The following is a 12996-nucleotide window of genomic DNA, read 5'->3' as shown; positions in this document are numbered from 1 at the left end:
AAGTGATCATAGTACAGAACATGGAGTGGTAGACACACATGATCATTGTGTAGAACATGGAAATATAGACACACATGATCATTGTATAGAATATGGAGATGTAGACACACGTGATCATTACAAAGAACATGAAGATGTTTCACTGAAATGCCCCCCTCTGAGAATGTTACAGAGGCTTATAGAGCAGAGGGTTATATAGGTTGCCTGTTCCTTCCATCACTGACAAGAGATGGAAACTTTGATGGGAGTCTTTGCAAAGGGAAGCTCTGAGAACATGATGCTAGGGACTCAGAAGTTGCTAGCAGGTCTATTCACTAGTCTAAATTCCTTGTTGGATTTGAGTAGTACTTAGGCTCTTCTCCGTTTCTGTGGCTACACATTGTTACTCTCTGACCATCCAGCCTACACCTAGGACTGGTTGGGAGACGATAACCAACCTCTTAATCTAATTCTTGGTTCTTGATTCCCCCATCTTTTCCTTTTCTCCTATTTATCTCTCTGTTTCTTGACCTTTCTCCTTTTCCTCAACAGAAATCTCTTGTGTACATTCAGGGTGGTCCTTCTCCTCTAGACAAGATGCTCGTGGGCATAGACCTTCTGTGTCTCTAGCCAGGAAAGTTGTTGGACACTTTGGTGTGGCTTTTACATCTATTCTCCCTCTCCCTCTGTGTACCTCGGTTCAGAGGGGCTTTCTAGCTCACAAATTCCCAAAATACTCACATTGTGCCAGTGAAACACTGAACAAGAGGGTTTGTTATCAATCTTTTCTGAGTGGACCAGCGCAGAAAGCATGGTCAGTGCCCCCTGCCTTGACAACAATGCAGTCCACATGCACCGGTGTTCCCAGATGATAGTGCAAAGCCTGTGGGATGAGGAGTCACTGGGAGGAGCCTAGTACTCACTGGGAAGGGAAGCACCAGAATGAAAGGCAGAGAGCTGAGTGTCTCACTCTAAGAAAGGTCTGTCCTTGAAGCCAGCCAGCATGTGCTGCAAAGGTTTGATGTGGGCTCTGAAATGCCACTAGCTCTTCAGAACAGAATGTCTTTCATCAAACTAACCAGCATCCCCTACCATACAGCCTGAGGTGGGCAACGGTATGGAAAAGTTCTGAAGAAATCATAACATCAGTATTTTGAAGAGCACATGCCTCTCCTGTCCCTGTTGCTCAGTAGGTGGGTGTAGGTATGGCCTTTGTCCCTCCAAGGCAGCCTTGCCTTTGAGGTCTTGGTCTCATAGAAAAGAATTCACATAGCCAGTTGTTGATGGTGCACGCCTTTAATCCCAGCACTCGGGAGGCAGAGGCAGGCGGGTCTCTGTGAGTTCAAGGCCAGCCTGGTCTACAGAGTGAGTTTCAGGACAGCCTCCAAAGCTACAGAGAAACCCTGTATTGAAAAAGGAAAAAAGAAAAGAACTCACAGAAGATGCTTGTAGGTCAGATCAGTGGATCGTCACACCCTTTGCTAATGTCTGTTTGAAGGTTATAATTCCACAGGTTATCAAATGCCTGCTTATAGCATATGGATGAGACCAGCATGGCATTGCATGTCTCTAATCTCAGTGCTCAGAAGACACAGGCAGGCAGATCTTTATGAGTCTGAGGCCAGCCTGATCTGCATAGAGAATTCCAGGTCAGCCAGGGATACATAGTGACACCTCACCTCAAGTAAATCCCATCCCCCACATACCCCCAAAACAAGAAGAACAAACCCTATGCACAATAAATACCTTTTTCTCTTCTTTCCCTTCAAGTTCTGTTCATTGGTCTGATCCTTGCGCGTTCCTGTACAAATCTGGATGGATATTTCTGGCCCAAGTGTGTATTTCAGAGTCACACAGAAGAGTGGTATCTCAATAAGGAACACTGTTTTTGAGACACCACCACCACCACCACAGACGGGGTTTTCTGTGTAACAGCCCTGGCTGTCCTGGAATTCACTTTTGCCTCCCAAGTGCTGGGATCAAAGGTGTGCACCCACCATGCCCAACCTGTTTTCAAGGTTCTAAAGCTCAGTTCAAGAGACATGTTGATGAGAAACTCAGACGGACTGTGTGAGTCTCTGATAGTTATTTCCTTGTGTGAGCTCTAATGGTACACTCAGATACTGTGCCCTTTCTTGTTCACAATGGCTTTGAGCCTATCTCCATCCCCTCCACAGAGTCCCACTAGACCTGAGATCCTGCTACTCTGTCTGCTGTAAAATTAAAAAAAAAGTAGTCCAGCTAGTGAGTTACAGGGTTTCCTTCTGGTTTCAGTTTGGAAACTTGCTTAGAGTTGTTTTTATTAAGTGACCACATTTGGTAAAAATTATTTGAATATATTCCTTTTTTCTTTTTCTTTTTGGTTTGTTTGGATCAAAAAGATCCTTTCTTCTTTTCCAGTGCTACAGCCCTTCAAATGACCCTGTGCCAGGCAGCCATTGCTATCTTTGCCTGACTCAGAGGCATTTGGCTTATCCTTCTGGCATAATAAATCTCATTTGTGCTGAGAATCTGGTGTCTGGGTGTGTTCTGTGCCCACTGAGGCTCCCTCAAGCATAGAGAACCATCGCTGCCATCCCTGGCTTCAATAACCTCAGTGTCCTCTCTGTAGCAACACCTCAAAGGAGGCCTTGTGAAGTATCTAAAGCAAGCGGGCCAGCCTCCATCCCAGGGCCGGGGCTGACCTTCTACAGGAGCACAGACTTTTGATGTGACTGCCTTAGTCACTGTCCTGGTGCTGTGAAGAAACACGTGAACACAGCAACTCTAATAAAGGAAACATCTAATTGAGCTTACAGTTTCAGAGGTTCGGTCCGATATCTCATGGGGGACGTGTCTGCACCCAGCCAGACCTGGTGCTGGAGAAGCAGGCGAGAGTTGCACGTGTGGATTTGCAGGCAAAAGAAGAAAGAGCTGCTGGGCTTGGCCTGGGCTTTTAAAAACCTCAAAGCCCAGCCCCAGTGATACAGTTCCTCCGACGAGGTTACATGTTCGTTCTAATCCTTCCAAATAGTGCCACTCCCTGGTGACCAAGCATTCAAATCTAGGAGCCTATGGGAGTTGTTCTTGTTCAAGCCATCATGGTGACCTCTGCTTTTATGATAAACTCACTGGTGACTATTACGGTGGACGTTGCACCCAAGCCCTCTCCCCTGTCTCTCTCCAAACCCTGCTGCATCTCAGAAAGCCAGCCAAATGATGACCCCTCCCCCAGAGATGCTCAAGACTGTCCCCCAGAAAACATACTCGTGGTTTTTCTGGTCTCCCTTTCCCATCCAGGAGCATTGTATCCATTCAGCACGGATTTTTCTAATTCAGTTTGATTTGGTCTGATTTGGATTGATGTATCGGTAGAGAGGCTTATAAGTGTGTAGGAACTTCTCAGTGACAATGAATCCATGTCTGCCAAGAACATCAGTCCATTCATGAGAACAAAGCGCATCTGAGCTAACAATCCCCTAAAGGTCTCATCTCTACAATGCTACATCGGGGATTACACTTGCAAAGCATGAACTTTGGTGACATGTTGAAACTGTTCCACTGGACATGTTATTTTACTATACCACACTTCAAGTGTTCCTGTGAAAACATGGGCAATAATTTTCATATACCTCAATGAGCACGTTAGAGGCATGACTAGGATCTCTTTTATAAAGCATTTTGCAATCTTTCAGCAAGGGATTCTCAAGTCCTGAATAGTTTTATAGTATTGGAATCTGCCATGAATTTAACATCCATAAGTCCTGGATGTTACTATTAAGCAATATGGTTCCCTGGCAAGATCAAAGGCATGCACTGTATAAGTGGTGTATAAGTAGCCAGATGGAATTTGAGACTACCCACTGGCACAAAGATGTGTACAGCATGTCCTTTCATTTCTCCATTTCTCCCTCCCTCCACCGCTCTCTCAGGGTTGGGGTTAGGAGTCAGGCCAGACATAGCAGGAAGGGGGAAGTTTCACAAGAGCCTGCAGCCAAGATGCCCTTGGTTCTTGGCAGAGAAGGGAAGAGGATTAGAGGGAAGGAGGGAAGTGGAGAGAGAGAGAGAGAGAGAGAGAGAGAGAGAGAGAGAGAGAGAGAGAGAGAGAGAGAGAGAGAGAGAGAGAGAGAGAGACTTAGTTAAAGTGTGTTCATTGAGCAGGGCCTGGTGGCTCATGCCTTTAATCCCAGCACGCAGGAGACAGAGGCAGAGAGGCAGAGAGGCAGAGAGGCAGAGAGGCAGAGAGGCAGAGAGGCAGAGAGGCAGAGAGGCAGAGAGGCAGAGAGGCAGAGAGGCAGAGAGGCAGAGGCAGAGGCAGGAAGAGGCAGAGCCGTCAGGTGGATCTTTGTGAACTTGAGGTTAGCCTGTCTACATAGTAAACTGCAGGATGGCTAGGGCTAAATAGTGAGATTCTGTATTGAAAAAACAAACAAATGAACAAGACGAAAGAAGTATACTCATTGTGTGGAGTCTATGTGTAGGGAGGTGGTGTGCCGTAGCCCTCTGATACCTCAGAGTCTCCCAGCTGAGGTCTGCAGGCTTCCTTGAGGACATGAAAGTGACTCTCCACTCTGCTGGGATCTGGCTGGCACCCAGGGACTCTGCTTATTTATAGACTCACAGGTAGGCAGGGCAGGGGTGAGGGGTGGAGGTGCAGTTGCCATTTCTTCTACAGCAGCTTTAAGAAAGAGGCTGTAGTGAGTGTCACCCTGTAGCCTCAAATGGAACAAGCCTTCTAGAATCTTCCACATGGGTGAAACTTGTTCTCCCCCTTTCCCACCCCAGAAATGCTGTTCAGGTTTCATCTCCTCTAGTTCAGAAAGTTTATCACAGTCTCACTCTGGCTACTCTTTGTTCCCAGCAAGGAATATCTTGAAAGGGATAGGGTGCTCAAAGCCTTTCCAAGAAGGGCCTCACCTGGGGAAAGATCTAGTCTTAGCTCTCATTTGAGCCCTCTGTGGCCCTGTACTACCATGTGGCAGAGGACAGTGGGTGGAGGACAGATCTGATTAGATAAGGAAAATAGTGACTTACCCTCTAGCAACCTCACTATAAAGTAACTACTTATCTTGTATCATAGCCCGTGGTTATTGTGCTGTAAGCATTTCCCCAAAGTCACAGGTTACAGACAGTGCTCTCACCTCCTTAGGGTATTTCCCACAGATTGTAGCCTTTTATCCAGTCCTGTGTAGACACAGGTGGACATTTCCAGTAAGGGAAGACAGGAGGGGGGAGCTAAGAACTTTACAAGAAGACAGATTATGGTTGGAAAAGCACAGAGCAAATGCCAGGTAGGCTTCCAGAGCTTGAGACGAGAGTCTAAAATCAGGTGTGCTTGAATAGAAGAGAACAAAGTTTGCTTTGTGTAGGACAGCTGTATGAGCTCAACCCCTGCCATGGCCAGCCCAGGAGACAGGCCCTACCAGGCTTTACCTTTGGACGAAACTGTGTATCTCCAAGTGAAACCATATCTAGAAGGCCAGTGATGTGGGTAGCAAAAGAATTTGCCAGGCTGTAAACACAGAATTTATCGAAGCCCAGAGAGAGTGGTGCTCAGTGGAGGGGAATGACTTGGAGGGGTAATGTTCGCAGACTCTTTTCCAAGAAGGCCTCTCTGGAGCAAGGTCACCCCTAGTCAGCACAGGACACATAGTCCCCTGCTTATAGATGGGTTAACCACAAAGCCAGCATCTGTCAAGAGAATTCATTCAGAAGAACCATGAAGTGAAAAGCAAACTCAAGTAGTGAAGAGTTGAGCTCAGAAAGGGCAGCAGTGTGCCCAGGAGGAGTGAGGAACTCTAGAGCAGCTGTTCTCAACCTGTGTGCGTCTCAACCCCCGGGGTGGGGCTGGGGGGAGTGATCCTTTCACAGGGGTCGCCTAAGACCATCAGAAAACACAGATGTTTACATTACTCTTCATAACAGTAGCAAAATCACAGTCATAAAGAAGCAATGAAGTAATGCTGTGGTTGTGGTCACCACAACATGAGGAACTGTTTTAAAGGGTCGCAGCCTTAGGAAGGTTGAGAACCACTGCTCTGGAGAGACACTCATGTCCCGTCTCCTGGTAACTGGACTGTGGAAACAAGGCCCTCCAGGGAACTGGGACTTCCCCCAGAGATCTGCTGGAAGAAGGAAAAAGCCGAAGCCTGTCTCCAGACAGACGGAGAAAAGAGAATTCACACGGTGCGGGAAACTCCGGGAGGCACTGCATGACGGGCCACCGAGGGGCAGGACCGTACTTTAGCCTAGACTTCGTTATGTGTATTTCTTGCCTTCCTTAAACGTTGTCCTCATGTTGGGACTCTGAGAAGCCGGGCATGAGGAGTCACTGGATTTCTTTGTCCTTTCCAATGCAGCCACATTGACTAAATCTTTCTTGTTTCAGATTTGCATTTATTTCTTTATGGGAGAGAGGTGCATGTGTTACAGAATGTGTGTGGTGGCCAGGGGACAACTTACAGGGGTGGGGTCTGAATCTCCCCTGGTGCCAGCATATCTGTGCACTATTCTATTAGGGTTTTTTACTTAGGAGATCCTCTTCTTCCGTGTCTTCGCCATGGAAGTTGCGGTGGCGTGGATAGGTCTGGCCCCCATAGAGTCATGTGTGTGAATGCTTGGCCCATAGGGAGTGGCACTATTAGGAGGTGTGGTCTTGTTGGAGGAAGTGTGTCACTGTGGGGTGGGCTTGGAGGTCTCAAAACCAGTCCTAGTGGCTCACGGTCCACTTCCTGCTGCCTGCAGATCCAGACGTAGGACTCTCGGCTCCTTCTCTGGCGCCATGTCTGCCCACACGCACCGTCTTCCTGCCTGCCAGGACGGCAATAAATTAAACCTCTGTAAGCCAGCCCCAAATAAATGTTTTCCTTTAGAACAGTCGCCGTGCTCATGGTGTCAATTGAACGCAATAGAAATCCTAGTATAAGCCGGGCGTTGGTGGTACACGCCTTTAATCCCAGCACTCAGGAGGCAGAGGCAAGTGGATCTCTGTGAGTTCGAGGCCAGCCTGGTCTACAGAGCGAGTTCCAGGACAGCCTCTAAAGCCACAGAGAAACCCTGTCTTGAAAAACCAAAAAAAAAAAAAAGAAGAAGAAGAAATCCTAGTATAGTAGTGATGAAAGATTTGGAGTGACAGAAATACACGCCACTAGAAATGCCACAGAAAGTGTAAGTGAAACATGACTGACAGCAGTTCGTAATGGATGAGGCCAGGTGATGGGAGCTCATTGTAAATCTCTTCACTTTGCAAAACTGCACTGGGGGCTGGAGAGATGGCTCAGTGGTTAAGAGCACAGGCTGCTCCTCTAGAGGTCCTGAGTTTAATTCCCAGCAACCACATGGTGGCTCACAACCATCTATAATGAGATCTGGTGCCCTCTTCTGGCCTTCAGGGACATATGCAGACAGAACACTGAATATATAATAAATAAATAAATCCGTAAATCTTAAAAAGATACAAATTTAAGCAGGGTATTGGTGGTGCACGCCTTTAATCTCAGCACTCAGAAGGCAGAGGCAGGCGGATCTCTGTAAGTTCAAGACCAGCCTGGTCTACAAGAGCTAGTTCTAGGACAGCCTCCAAAGCCACAGAGAAACCCTGTCTTGAACCCACCTGGCCCCCCCTTAAGATACAATTTTAAGCCAAGTAAAGCAGTCCTGAAAGCAATGACTATGGTGTCTGGGCTACATAGTCTCCTTGAATTAAAAGAATAAATTCTAGATACTTTGGTGTGAACAAGCAACAGGCGTTCTGTTGCCCAGGTTGTTGGTATGGAATGGAGCTCCCAAAGACTGATTGGGTGAATCAGAAGGGTCCGAGCACAAGGAAAGGGCTGAGACTTGGTGCAGAAAGGAAGTTGGAATATTGAAGAAAAGAGAACTGTCTCCTTCTTGGAGATGGATAGAAAGACCGACCTATTGAACCTCTAAGTGCAACAGAAGATACTGACACTGGAAATACAAGCTATCGTATTTGAACTGATGCCGTAATGATGAGCTTAAATGCCCCCTCATAGCCTGAAAGTGCAAACCTGTGAAGTGTGGAGAGAAATGACATGATCAATCCCAGGGGCTTGCAGAAAAGATTGAGAAAAACAAACCATAAAAGTCTGGCTCATAATGAGGCTGCAGGTCCACCCACAGGGGGATGGCATGTCTTTCCTAATGCCTCCGAGTCTAGGTTTATTTCAATTGGGAGCAATGGGACCGTCCGGCCTGACACTTCACTTAAAAAAAATGTTTCAGAAAAAAAGATTTATCATAAGAAAAGTTGTTTGGTCCTGACTCCCTAAGCCATATGGATTCTCCTTGGCCTCTCTAATGGAAATAGGAAAAGAGCCCAGGGTAAAGGGACATATTTCTGTATCACATGTGGGCTTATTGGCTGCTCTCCCTTGTCTGGACAAATCACAGCCATGGCAGTCTCCATCCTTCTGGCCTCACCCTCAGCGGCTGCTGCTGACACAAAACAGATGGCCTCACAGTGCTGGAAATTAAACCTGGGGCCTTGTTCGCAATAGGCTCTGAGCTGAATCCCTGGACTTCCATTTATTTATTGTGATAAAAAGCACATAACATGAAACACAACCATTTTAAGTGTTATCAAATGTATCTATGTTGTTGTGAAACAGATCTGTCCTGTTTCCTCCTGCCCGAACTATGCTTCTCTCTTTACAAAAAGAGGGGGGAGGAAGGGGAAAGAAGAAATAAAGGAAGAAGGGAGGAAATGAGAGAGGGAGGGAGAGAGGGAGAGAGGGAGGGAAGGAGGGAGGGAGGGAGAGAAGGAGGAAGGGAGGGAGGGAAGGAGGAAGGGAGGGAGAAAGGGGAAAGAAGAAAGAAAGGAAGAAGGGAGGAAGTGAGGGAAGGAGGGAGGGAGGGGGTTGTATCTGCATGTGCACCAGCATGCAAGTGACCACAGGACCAGAGATGTCAGGTCTTCTGGGACTGTAAACCACCGGAACTCAGTGGTGGGAACAGAACTCAGGTCCTTAGCAAAGAGAAGTAATCACTTTTAACTGCTGAGCCATCTCTCCAGCCCACCGCCTCTCTTTTGATACTGTTTGGCTTACCGGCATCAGAGCCATGCAGAGCCCCGTGGCTTACCACGCCTCACAGTGACACGAGAACAGATGGAGGATGTGCCCAGCTCTTGCCACTCCCCGCCATGACTGACAGCCAGGTTTGTGCTGGACTGTGAAGCATGCATGCCAGAGACAACGGCACTACCTCTCCTGCAGCTCCACCCTGCAGCTCACACCCTTAGCTCTGCGTTTTATCCCTGTGATTGGTAAATTAGATTGTTTTAAAGGCATCTGAAACAATTGGCTTACTTTTACTTATTGTTATTTAACAATTGGCTTATTGTTTTCATATTTTCTTGCCATTTTGTGTTTGTCAGAGTCTGATTTCCACGCCTGAAACTTTATCTTCCGCTTGGTCCATTCTATTGGCCAGGCTTTCTGTTGAGATTTCATTTGTCTTGTTTTGAGACAGGAGTTTAGCTGGCCTCTCACTCTCAGAAATCCACCGGCCTCTGCCTCCAGAGTGTTGGGATCAATAAAGTTGTGTGTCACCGCTCCAGGGTGCTTTGCTTCTGAGTTACTGAATCTTTCATTCCTAAAATTTAATTTTTCAGTATTTCTCTTTATTGATTCCTATTTCAAACCCTGAGTTCGTTTACTTATTTCATTCAGCCTTTTACCTATTTTCTGTTTTAATTCATGTAGGGTCTATTTGTATACTCATTGATTTCATTAAGTATGTGTGTGAGCCACTCAAGGGGGCACTTGGGAGGCAGAGGCAGGTGGATCTCTGAGTTTGAGCCCAGCCTGGCCTGCAGAGTGAACCCCAGGCAACCAGAGTCACAGACAGAGAAACCCTGCCTCAAAAGAAAGAACAAGGGAGGGCAGAGATGACTCAGGGGTTGAGAGCACTGGCTGCTCCTCTAGAGATCCTGGTTCAATTCCCAGAACCCATATAGCAACTCACAACTGTCTGCTACTCACAACTGTCTGCTACTCCAGTTCCAGTGGATGTGACGCCTCACATTGACATGCACACACACGCAGGCAATACACCAATGTGCATAACATAAAACAATTCATTTGAAAAAAGAGAAAACAATGTATTCTTATAATCGTTCTTATGCATTCCTTGTCTGGGATCTAGTTCACCCCCACTGGAAGTTATCAGTGTTGAATTAGTGCTCTTGATTCCAAGGTGGGGGCCTCCTACTTTGGTTTTTATGATTCTTAAACAACTGCAGTGAGACTTCTGGGGTTATTTTGCTGATTGGATTTTAAAATTAGCTATATTCTTTAAAAAACAGCAGCATTGTATCGTGTGTGTGCTTGCAGTGTGTGTGAGTGCAGGCAGCTGTGTACCGCAGTGCACACATGGCGGTCAGAAGACAGCCTTTGAGAGTTGCGTCTCTCTTCCCGTCGTGAGAGCCAGGGGTGGAACTCAGATCATCAGGCTTGCACAGGAAGAGTTTTTAACCGACTAAGCTGTCTCATCGGCCCCGTCACTAACTACATTCTTTCATTCGAAGTATTTGCACTGTTCCAGTGGGGGCTAGGTTGTGGTAGAGTTGAATAATCATTTAGAAGTTAACACTCAGAGCCGGGCGTTGGTGGTGCATGCCTTTAATCCCAGCACTCGGGAGGCAGAGGCAGGCGGATCTCTGTGAGTTCGAGGCCAGCCTGGTCTACAGAGTGAGTTCCAGGACAGCCTCCAAAACAATACAGAGAAACCCTGTCTTGAAAAACCAAAAAAAAAAAAAAAAGAAGTTAACACTCAGTTAATGGACTCAGGTATGATCTCTACGCTGCTCCCAGAGTGGAATAGTAATCTCCCCCGACCTTCTTCTCCAAGGGCAATTTCCTGATCTTAGAAGCAAAAGGATAAAAGTGTCAAGGATAAAATCAACACTTTGTAGATACAAGACTCGGACAGTCTGTGGGACTGGAGTCCTGTACACCTGTTACCTGAGCTGGGGTAGGTCCCACCATCGGAACTAGCAGCGGCTAGGTCAAACAGACTTATTGCTGGCAGCAAGCTCAGTCAGGAGCATAGCACCAGCTGGGGATGTCACATTATTGGCAGAGCGCTTACCTACCGTGCCCAAGGGCCTGGGTTTGATTCCCAGCACCTACAACAATATAGTGGTTAATTTTTTTCCCCTCAGAGATGCAGAAGCAGCACCTAGAGGGAAGCCATGTGAGAATAAAGCCTCGAAGTCCAAAATCTATAAACTGTCATTTAGCTGGAGACTCGTGTTACACTGCACAGCTATGACCCAAGGTCCCTTCCCTATGGTCTAAAAGAATTCTGTTGGTTGGCTTCCCCGTGTGTCAGAGTATTGTCTTGTGACCATTGCTCTGAATTTCCCCCAAATACAGTTCACGGAGCTGCTGGGTTGTCGAGCCATCGATGCCACAAGCATCCTCTCAAAATGACACCTGGCTGCAGCTCTGTTTCACTGAAGAGAGGGTTTCCAGGCCTTTCTGCCTGTCGGTGCCTCTGTCAAGCATCTTCCTGCCCTCTTCTCTGCTCCGCCCCGCTCTGTGCCCTGGAACGTGCTCATCAAGAAAGTACAATGAATTCTGTTTCCAACGGAAGCTCCGGTTCTGGGGTTGGTCTCCCTCTCGCTGTGCGCGGGCAGCTCCCCAGACTGAGCCAACCCTTCCAGAACAGATCCGACTCAATGCTTTCTCTACCTTGCTGTCACTTACCTGCTGTGCTGTGCTGTCAAGACTAGAGAGAGGCGTTGGTCGCCTCTTCAGAGACTCGTTTCATTCCCTGGAGACTCTAGCCGACAGTGCCTGCGTGTCGTGTGCCCTTCCCCTCCCCCCCAGCTCCTTTTCCTTCCTTCCTTCCTTCCTTCCTTCCTTCCTTCCTTCCTTCCTTCCTTCCTTCCTTTCTTTCTTTCTTTCTTTCTTTCTTTCTTTCTTTCTTTCTTTCTTCTTTTTCTGAGATGGGGAGGATGGTCTCACTATGCAGCCCAGATTGACTCTCAACTCACCATGTAGCCCAGGCTAACCTTGAACCAATTGCAATCTACCTGCTCTAGCCTTGGAGTGCTGGGATTTCAAGCATGTATTAGAATACTTGACGAGCTTTGTGTTACTACATACTGATGTTTAATTTTACAATCTTTTAAATAATTTGTTTATTTTCATTTTATGAGCACTGATTGGTGTTTTGTGTACATGTATGTCTGTGTGAGGGTGTCAGATCCCCTGGAACTGGAGTTACAGACAGTTGTGAGCTGCTGTCTTGTGCTGGAAACTGAACCAGGGTCCTCTGGAAGAGCAGCCAGTGTCCAGCCCTTAATATTTTATAATCTTTTTTTTTTTTTTTTTTTTTTTTACGAGACAGGGTTTCTCTGTATTGTTTTGGAGGCTATCGGTCCAGCCCGGCCTCAAACTCAGAGATCCGCCTGCCTTTGCCTCCCGAGTGCTGGGATTAAAGGTGGGATTAAAGGTGCGCCACCACCGCCTGGCTATATTTTATAATCTTAAATAAATGGAGCCAGGCGTTGGTGGCGCATGCCTTTAATCCCAGCACTTGGGAGGCAGAGGCAGGCAGATCTCTGTGAGTTCGAGACCAGCCTGGTCTACAAGAGCTAGTTCCAGGGCAGCCTCCAAAGCCACAGAGAAACCCTGCCTTGAAAAACCAAAAATAAATAAATAAATAAATAAATAAATAAATAAAATGGAATCACACAGTTTGTGGTAGGTTTTTGCTTAAATTTTTTTCTCTGTGTGTCTCAAAATAGAAAAAAAATCTTAACTCTTGAGATCCTTCAATGCTGTTGCATTAATCATGAATTAATTTCTTTTCATGGTGGATAACTTGCATTGAGTATTTTTCTGTCATTTATTGATGGTCACTGAACTATTTCCAGTTCTCTTGTTTATTCACTATGAAAATCAAGCTGTTACACGTCATTTGGTGTCTTTGAGTGGTAACACACTCCCGTTTACATTAGGCTATTGACTAGTGTGTAACCTTGGCTGTCTTGAAACTCACTCTGTA

The 12996-nt window shown here is 46.7% G+C and overlaps 1 long non-coding RNA gene across 1 annotated transcript; it reads right to left on the bottom strand.

Annotated features, from left to right (window-relative positions):
* Nucleotides 1-6337: 6337 nt before the first annotated feature.
* On the bottom strand, nt 6338-11803 carry LOC121134261. Its single transcript, XR_005871330.1, has 2 exons — nt 11691-11803; nt 6338-6768 (listed from the first exon to the last, which is right to left on the bottom strand). It is a non-coding gene; the product is annotated as an uncharacterized LOC121134261 (long non-coding RNA).
* Nucleotides 11804-12996: the final 1193 nt, after the last annotated feature.

Source organism: Mesocricetus auratus, unplaced genomic scaffold, assembly GCF_017639785.1.
Source record: "Mesocricetus auratus isolate SY011 unplaced genomic scaffold, BCM_Maur_2.0 Super-Scaffold_4256, whole genome shotgun sequence".
In the NCBI taxonomy this organism is placed as follows: domain Eukaryota; kingdom Metazoa; phylum Chordata; class Mammalia; order Rodentia; family Cricetidae; genus Mesocricetus; species Mesocricetus auratus.
This window is presented reverse-complemented; position numbering and strand designations above follow the sequence as displayed.